The 5,733-nt window shown below is 66.7% G+C and overlaps 1 protein-coding gene across 2 annotated transcripts in view; it reads right to left on the minus strand.

The window, feature by feature from the left end:
- The window catches only part of RARA (retinoic acid receptor alpha), a 61,837-nt gene that overhangs the window by 42,227 nt on the left and 13,877 nt on the right, over positions 1-5,733 (minus strand). The gene's annotated exons all lie outside the window — the stretch shown is intronic.

Here is a 5,733-nt window from a genome sequence, read left to right on the forward strand (position 1 = left end):
GGAGTCCTGGCTCCCAACCCCCTGCTCTACCCACTAGTCCCCACTCCCTTCCCAGAGCCGGCAGAGAACCCCGGAGTCCTGGCTCCCCGCCTGCCCTTGCCCAGGGCTGGCTGGGCCAGGGAGGGGTCGGGGGCCAGGCCGAGGCGGGGGGATGGGAAGAGAATAGTGACATAGCAACCAAGCCACCTCCTGGTTATAAATAGCGTGGCGCCGAGCCAGGCGGGGTCTGGAGCCGCCAGCGCTGCAGCCTGGGGGAAGGCAGCACCACACAGCTCCGGCCGGGGCCCCTGGCCAGTCCCGACCCGAACACCGGCCCCCTGGCCAGCTGACGGCTCCGGGCAGGGCGAAGCCCCAGGGCCCGGCTCCCCGAGCGCCGCTGAGCTGGACGGTACGACGGGCGCCGAGCCCGCGGAGAGCACCCCCAGCCGAACCTGCGAGCGGGGTGGGGAGAGGACGTGGAGGAGCAGCCAGAGAGTCCAGACCCTCAGGGGACAGACACGCGCCGCTGCTGGGCCCTAGAGCAACGGGATGCTTGGCAAACCGAAAAGCAGCACGACCCTCAGTTACCCCGTGGAACTCCCTGCTACTAGAGTCCAACGGGACTGGAGAGGCCTGGTCCTGCAGAAGGCGGCGGATCCCAGGAACCAACCCTGCCCCATGACAGCCGGGGCCAGCCCCAGGCCGGCAGGATGTGGGGCAGCACTTCCCACAGGCAGGGAACGCCATCCCCGGGAAGCCAGCGGCTGCCACAGACAGGACGCCGGGCTAGAGGGGCCCCTGGTGGCAACGTCCATTCTCTCCTCCGCCACTGAGGTGCTCGGGCTCCGTGCTGCCCACAGACCCCGGGGCAGGGCTCACAGGGCAGGACGCTTGCCCCAAGGGGGAGCAAACCCCGGGCCCCAAGCCAGTCTCCTGGGGCCGGGGGGGGAGAGAAGAGAGGCGGGGGGGGGGGGGGGGGGGGGCTTAACAGCCTTATCTTGGAAATCCTCTCAGAGCAGATCGACCGGATTAACGAGCTGAGTATGAACCAAGCTGTGGCCAATGACGGGTGGGGGCCGGGCACCCCCAAAGACAGGCCCCCTCCCCCGGCCCAGCCAGCAGAGACAGAGCCCCCCACCCCACAGACCCAGCCCTGCGCCCGCTGGCGCCACCCGGGCCAAGGTCAGCGTGTCCTGACAACAAGGCCAAAACCCCATTGCCTTGGGGGCGCCCCACGGCACAAGTGGGGGTGGAGGGGACGACACCTGTGGCCCTCAAGCCTCTGGCTACGAACTGCTCAGTGCTGGAACGCGCACGCTACGCAGACGGGCCCCTACGGCCGCGCAGATGCAGAGGCCCGGCCCAGCCCCGTGGCCTGGCCCAGCCCCACAGCCCTGCAAGCCGCGCACCCTTCACGCCGTGCAGCCCCAGTTGCGGGAGCCATGTCCCGAGCACCCCACAGGCACCGTCACCCCATCCCGACGACCTGCCCAGCATGTCCGAGCAGCGCTTCCCACCACGAGGGTTCCCCGAGCCTTGATGCAGCCAGCTCTGGGGTGGAGGGAGCCGAGGGTCCGACCGCTCCCAGGAGAGACGGGGCTGCCCGCACGCTGCTGGCGAGAGCTCTCCCCGCCCCCCCCCAAAGGCTTTTGCCGGCGGCCGCAGGGCACAAGCCGGGATTGCTGCTGGGTTTCGTTTCCATCTGAAGAGGAACATGAGCCGGGCTGGGATAGACACTGAACCAGCCCAGCCCCCGCCCACCCACCCCCCCGTCACCGCCAGCCCGGGGCCCCTGGACGGGGGTTGGGTCCCGAGTAAAGGCCTTGGAGGGTCCAGATGCTGTGGGGGGAGGCGCAACCCCTCCCCCAGGCGCTCGCCCCACAGCAGGTTTGCTGGGATACCCGGCCACAGAGTGGGGGTGGGGGGGCTCAAAAGCCCCTTTCCCCCGTGTCCTGCCATAACAGAGACCCCCATCCCCCCCCCCCCCCGAGGAAGAGGGAACGGGGAGGAAGTCGCCTGCCTAGACCCCCACCCCATAGCAATCTTCAGAGGCACCTACCCCAACCCCAGGCCAGTGCTACCTGCCTGCCGGAGGGGCACATGGGGGTCACCTAATCACATCCTCAGCCTGGCAAGAGGGGCTTGGACTCTGTCCCAGCCACCTGGGGCTGGGCCCCCCACCTGCGCACAGACAGGCCAGGGATGAGGCCAAGGCAGCGCTGGGATCCCCCCCCCCCAGCTCCACCGGTGCCCCCCACTTCCAACCTGCAGCCCCAGCCCAGGTCTCCCCCCACAGCTCCGCCGATGCCCCTCACTCCCGACCCGCAGCCCCTGCTGTCTCAGCCCCGCGGCTGCCTGTGGAGCACTGGAGTGGGTGCGTGTCGGGGAAGGGACAAGGCGGGGGGGAGGGGCCCGGCCGGTTCCCCTGGCAGTTCAGCACCTTCCCCCTGAGGCAGGCACCATGCCCACCCTTGCCACCACTGCCCCAGCCCACGGGGCTACCCCAGGCAATTGCACAAAGCCCAGGGGGGCTGGGAAAAGCAGGGTCTTCTCTCCAGCCCCCATCCCGCCCAAAACAAACTGCTTTTATATCCCACCGGGAGCACTTCCCCGCCCACAATGCAGCCACTTCTGGGGCAGAGCACAGTGCCAGCAGCACACGCACATACCCCCCTGCGTACAGAGGAAGCAGGCCAGACAGCCATTGGTCTGGCTGCCCCTCCCGGGAGGGCCAGTACCAGGGCAGGAAGGGCACTGCTAGGAGTGACAGCCCCCTCTCTGGCAGGGGGAGCCCCCATGAGAGCCCAGAGTCAGGAACTGGGCTCGCCCTGCAGGGGAGGGTCCCGCCAGGCAGCAGCTGGGTGGGAGCCAGGGACAGACGATGAACACAACATGGACTAGCCGGTGCCAGGGGGACTAACGCTGCGCTTGAGTCTGCAGACAGCCTGAGCCAATCGCCCCAACTGGCCGTTAACTCTGAAACCTAAGGACGACGCTGATGTTGACATTAACTATGTCACTGCTGATCACTTTGGCAAGACATTCAGCCAATGCGAGTGTGTCCTGCCCCCTTCCTCTTTGGCCAGGAGATCCACACAAAGACGCCGACAGTGATTTATTATCTGGGCCGCGGCTATCACCGACCCCGTCGTGCCACGAGCCAAGATCTGCAGCTCACTAGCACCTGGGCATTTGGGGGTCACAGAAAGTAAATGAAGAGAAAGAGCAGAGGGGCCCTCTGCTCCCTCACACCGAGAGCTCAGTAAACACCTTCCATGCTCCCATGGCAGGGGGAGCACCCCCGCACACGCAGGAATCCGTGAAAAGGTCTATGGTCTAATGGCCAGGACACCTGGGTTCTGTTCCCAGCACTACAGGACTTAAGGGAATTCTCTCCCCCCCCATGCCTCAGTTTCCCCATCAGTACAGTGGAGATCGTACTGGGGCTTGTTGGAAAGCATGTGGAGACCCTCGCCCGAGGAAGGGGCACAGGGGTCTCACCGTGGGGGATGCCCACTCAGATCCACCCTCCCACCGGGCAGGATAAGGCCACAGCAGCCTGGGCTTTTCTGCAAAGAGTTGCCGTGGCCATGGAAATGCATGGGGCCAGTTCACACCTAACCAGGGTCCCAGCACTGTCTGTACAGGGGTGTGCAGGCTCCGCAGAGCTGCCCGCCGGATGGAGAGCACCACGCTCACACCTCGAGTGCAGCCACCCCTGCGACGAATTTGCTGTTCTCAGCAGCGCGCCGGGCGGAGGCCAGGACCCAGGTAACACATCAGGGCTTCCCCCAACCCCAGCATGGCTGGGTTCCCTGCTTCTGCCACACAGGAACTGACCTGCTGCAGGAGCACATGAGTGACGCAAACACCCACCCCCCCTTCCCCTCCGTGGGAGGGAACGGAGGGTGCCGGGTGTGAAGCTGAGCCAGCGGGTTGTCTGTCGGCAAAGAGAGGACTTCCTCCTTGGAGGATCACCTCCTCCAGCACCGGCCGGGACAGGAACCGCCCCGGCCACGGCCCCCGGGCTGCAGCAGGACAGCGAGAGCAGGCGCAGCGCAACCCTCCAGTGGCGGGAGGGTAGCCGCCATCAGCCCCCCGGTGCCGCGCTGGAAAGCGGAGACACGGCGGATAACGGCAGGGAGCGCCCGGACCAGCCCATGCCACCGCCGGGGGCATTTGGATAGCACGCTCCTGGGGCAGGAACTGGCCTAACTGTGCAGCTCCAAGCACATTGCTCGTGCCCGACGCTGCAGAGCCCAACAACGGGCTTACGGTAACGGCCAAGCCAAACGCGGCCCCCCCAGCAGGGAGGGCCCGACACCGGCCCCCCAGCCGAGACCTCCGCACGGCTCCAGTTCCCGCAACACACGCAGCTCCGAGCACATTGTGCACACTGCAGAGCCGAACGATGGAGCACAATGGGCTTACGGTAACGGCCAAGCCAAACGCGGCCCCCCAGCAGGGAGGGCCCGACACCGGCCCCCTGGCCCCAGCCCAGGTCCACGCACTGTTCCCTGCAACACACACAGCTCTGAGTTCAGACCCGCACCCCCAGATGCTGCAAAACCACAGCCTGGACAGATCCTCTTACCCTGACCCCCCGTGCTCGCTTTCCAGCCACCGCTGCCTCAGTGCCGGGCGAGCCCCGGGCTAGATTCGCTGCCCCGGTTCTCTCACCCCCACCCACGGCTGATCCCAAGTCCAGGCCCCGGGCCCGGCCGCAGGACACTTGTCAATCGATCACAGCACGCGGGGAAGGGAGTGGGCCAGGGCCCCATGTTCGTCACCCTGCAGACGCCTTTCGCAAGCCGCGTTGAGCCCTTTAAAGAGCGCGCCGGGCCGGGGAAAGTGACACACAAACGAAAGCGTCTTTTCGAAAGCTTCCAAAGCGGGCGGCCCCCTGGCACGGCACCCGCCCGGGCCCCTGGAAAGGCCAGAGCACAGGAACTACCCACCACTTTGCCTCAGATAACACCCGCTAAAGGGGAAGCAGCCCAGTGCTCTCCGGATGGGGCCTGGCAAACAAATCTGAAGGAGTGAAAAGTTGTGTGTCAAAGCGCTTGCAGCGAGCCAGCTGGCCAGGCCCACACCCACCCACCCGCTGGCCCCTGGAGGGTCCCCGAGCAACGGGGAGTCCCCCCAACAGGCCCGTTTCTCTCCCCGAGCAGGGCGCAGGCAAGGAAGGAAACCAGGGGGTACCTGTGGTCCCTGGGCAAGGGAGGCTCCCCCCAGCCTGGGCTGGAAGCTGCCCCGGGGCGGTTACCCCTTGGCGGGGGACGGCGCTGGGGGCGGATCCGGTGACAGCTGGGAATGCTCCCAGCCTGGAGCAACTTCTGCAACAGTTGGGTTCAGACATTTCCAACTGGGGAGGGGGAGACAAGAAAAGGCTCTGCCCCCCCTTCCCCCCACAGCTGTTCCAGCCCAGAGGCATCAAAATCAAAGTGCCCACAGCCCCCGAGCTACGCCGTGACCCCCGCCCCATGACACACGCTTACCAGGGGCGGGAGGGGGGAGATCAGCGAGAGATGGGGGCTTGCAACGGGCACGGGCAGGGGCGAGCGTCCCCCCCCCCCCCCAAGCCCCCCCGCGCCCCCAAACACACACCTGCCCCACAAACACCCCCACGCCCCCAAACACACACCTGCCCAACACCCCCATTTCCCCAAACACACACCTGCCCCACAAACACCACCGTTCCCCCCACCCCCCCAACACACACCTGCCCCACAACACCCCCGTTCCCCCCACCCC

Source organism: Terrapene carolina, unplaced genomic scaffold, assembly GCF_002925995.2.
Source record: "Terrapene carolina triunguis isolate 2854851 unplaced genomic scaffold, T_m_triunguis-2.0 Scaffold193, whole genome shotgun sequence".
NCBI lineage: Eukaryota > Metazoa > Chordata > Testudines > Emydidae > Terrapene > Terrapene triunguis.